Source organism: Schistocerca nitens, chromosome 1, assembly GCF_023898315.1.
Source record: "Schistocerca nitens isolate TAMUIC-IGC-003100 chromosome 1, iqSchNite1.1, whole genome shotgun sequence".
Classification (NCBI taxonomy): Eukaryota; Metazoa; Arthropoda; class Insecta; order Orthoptera; family Acrididae; genus Schistocerca; species Schistocerca nitens.
The window spans coordinates 985,407,773-985,410,972 of NC_064614.1; the positions used below are offsets into that span (position 1 = coordinate 985,407,773).

Below are 3,200 nucleotides of genomic sequence, written 5' to 3' on the forward strand. Positions count from 1 at the left end.
ATACGAATATTTTATCTTCTGTCTTTTCTATTAAGTGGAGACACTTTGACCATAAATATGTAGCAGTAGGAATTTCAAACCGGAACAGAGGAGAATCGAAGCATTTGAGATGTGGTGCTATAGACGAATGAAATGATAATCAAATAGACACCCTAGATGCAAACAGGCGTTGATATACTTCACTGGGGACATGTTGAAAATGTGTGCCCCGACCGGGACTCGAACCCGGGATCTCCTGCTTACATGGCAGACGCTCTATCCATCTGAGCCACCGAGGGCACATAGAATAGTGCGTCTGCAGGGACTTATCCCATCTTGTGTGAACGCACACGCTATGCCCGAACTCGTACAGGACTTAGTAGATTAATCTGCCACGAGTAATGAGTATGATGGGCAAACATCTATTAGGCGCACTACGAATGTAGTGGTGTGGACATGTTGGGAATGTGGATCTCACGGGGAGCGTGCAAGGGATAAGTCCCTGCAGACGCACTATCCTCTGTGCCCTCGGTGGCTCAGATGGATAGAGCGTCTGCCATGTAAGCAGGAGATCCCGGGTTCGAGTCCCGGTCGGGGCACACATTTTCAACATGTCCCCAGTGAAGTATATCAACGCCTGTTTGCAGCTAGGGTGTCTATTTAATTATCATTTCATTTCTAGCAAAGCTGCATGGTCATCCACGGTATGTGTTCTTTCGAGAACAGATACTACCGTCATATATACTATAGCCGAATGTTGAAAATTAGGTGGACTGATAAGGTAAGGAATGAGGAGGTTCTACGCGGAATCGGAGAGGAAAGGAATATGTGGAAAACACTGATAAGGAGAAGGGACAGGATGATAGGACATCTGCTAAGACATGAGGGAATGACTTCCATGGTACTAGAGGGAGCTGTAGATGGCAAAAAAATGTAGAGGAAGACAGGGATTGGAATACGTCAAGCAAATAATTGAGGACGTAGGTTGCAAGTGCTACTCTGAGATGAAGAGGTTAGCACCGGAAAGGAATTCGTGGCGGGCCGCATCAAACCAGTCAGTAGACTGATGACAAAAAAAAAAAAAAAAAAAAAATCAAAGCTCTAAAAAACGGTTCCACTGGAAAATATATCTGTGCCATGCATTTCACAGTGTTTGAGTGTTTGACAGAGTACGTAATGTGGATGTAGAAGTAAGACTTTAGGACTTTCACTTTCAAATGACAGTTAATTAAAATGTAGTTTTTGGTTCAGGAATGTAGCTATTTGAATTTGATTATTTAATTTTAGAGGGGGCTGGACAAACCAACGGTTGTTAATATGTTAGTCTGTATCGATCTCTTCCCTTTTGTAATCTTCTTTTTCAGATAACATGTCAAGATGTTACCATCTGTTTATTTGATCCAGAAAGTATAGCATTCGGGTGAATATGTGTGACTACTATCTGACAGTGATTAATGCTGAACTGGTACTGTAATAAGTGTTATCGTTTCTCTATATCCATATAACTGTAAATGATTTATTTTTTTTCTACACGATCATCACGACACGTCTGAGGGTATTACTCCTTGACCGACAAGAAGTGGCAACGTATATTGGAAAAAAGGATACAATCAAATTTTTGTGATGAGATTTTTATAACATATCGTGACTGTCCACAGTTGATGACGATGCGGCGGATGTAATTAAATAAAGAAATGAAATTATATCATTTGCAAGTCAGTCACGACGTGTTGCTTTTATATCTGTTTTCAACAACGGAATCAAGTTATAAGCACAGAAAGAGAGCTTGTTGCGATGCACCGCAAGTGCTACAAGACGTATATCTTCGAACAGTTTGCTTATCTGTCGTGCGGCAAAAACTCATCATTCACTTTAGATTCACTGAGCTGTGGAAATTTCTTGCCCAACCAAACGGTCTTATGTATTTTATCAGAAATCTTCGTAATGCCCAGTTTTCACGAAGGTATGACAGCAATATTTTGCAGAATTCTATATGTGGTTCATTTATTACCTGTGTGCTACAGCTTAAAATGATTGACTGTTCCAGTTGATATTACTCAAGACAACTGTCACACAACGAGAAAAGGAACTCGAAAGAGTCATGGACTACGTGGCTGGTCCCGGCGGAGGTTCGAGTCCTCCCTCGGGCATGGGTGTGTGTGTTTGTCCTTAGGATAATTTAGGTTAAGTAGTGTGTAAGCTTAGGGACTGACGACCTTAGCAGTTAAGTCTCTTAAGATTTCACACATTTTGAACTCTAAAGTCAAGTCATGTGACAATGAACTTCAGATGTATTTGAGCTTCCTTATATTTCAGCAAGCATAATCCGTTGATGTTATCTTCAGTTTGATTTGTGTTTTCAGACACTTTTTACAAACTCACCACAAACTTGGGGAAAATCACTCACAGAAAGTTTGTACTCTACTTGTAAGAATTTGGAATCTCCTGCAGTTTATGGTGCATGAATAGCTTACTAAATTTATGTCACATTTATTACTCATTGATCAACATTATACTCACACAAGCTTGCCTTGTGGCTGAGCGGTTCTAGGCGCTTCAGTCCGGAACCACGCGGCTGCTACGGTCGCAGATTCGAATCATGCCTCGGGCATCGATGTGTGTGATGTCCTTAGGTTAGTTAGCTTTAAATAGTTCTATGTCTAGGGGACTGATGACCTGAGATGTTAAGTCCCATAGTGCTTAGAGCCATTTGAACCATTTGAACACTCACACATGACTAAGTGTGTCTTCACGTACACAGTCACACGTAAATGTGACCATCTGACAAAAGCCTCAATAATCACCTTTTGCAGCGAGTATGTCTGCGACACGCGCAAGGAGAGAGTCAATGAGCTTCTGGAAGGTACTGACAGGGATCTGGAGCCAAGCTGACTTCAGTGTCGGTGCCATATGCGGTAGGTTTCTCGATTGAGGATCCAGGTCACTTGCTGCCAGATCGAGGTGGCCCCACACATTCTTGATTGGGTTTAAATCCGGGGCTTTTGGTGGCCGGGGAAGACGTTAACTCATACTGTGGCTCTTGGAACCATTCATGCGCACTGGGAACTGTGTGACTTCCAATGTTCTGCTGGTAGATGCCGTCGTACCGAGGAAAAACAAACTACATGTAGGGGTGGACATTGTCCCCAAGTATAGATGCATACTTACGTTGGTAAATTGGGTCTTTCATAATGACGAGATCATCCAGGAATTACCAAGAA

The 3,200-nt window shown here is 42.2% G+C and overlaps 2 non-coding genes across 2 annotated transcripts; one reads left to right on the forward strand and one right to left on the reverse strand.

Annotated features, from left to right (window-relative positions):
- Positions 1–204: 204 nt before the first annotated feature.
- On the reverse strand, positions 205–279 carry Trnat-ugu (transfer RNA threonine (anticodon UGU)). The gene has a single exon. It is a non-coding gene; the product is annotated as a tRNA-Thr (tRNA).
- Positions 280–503: 224 nt separating this feature from the next.
- Trnat-ugu (transfer RNA threonine (anticodon UGU)) lies at positions 504–578 on the forward strand. Its single transcript has one exon. It is a non-coding gene; the product is annotated as a tRNA-Thr (tRNA).
- The last annotated feature ends 2,622 nt before the right edge of the window (positions 579–3,200 follow it).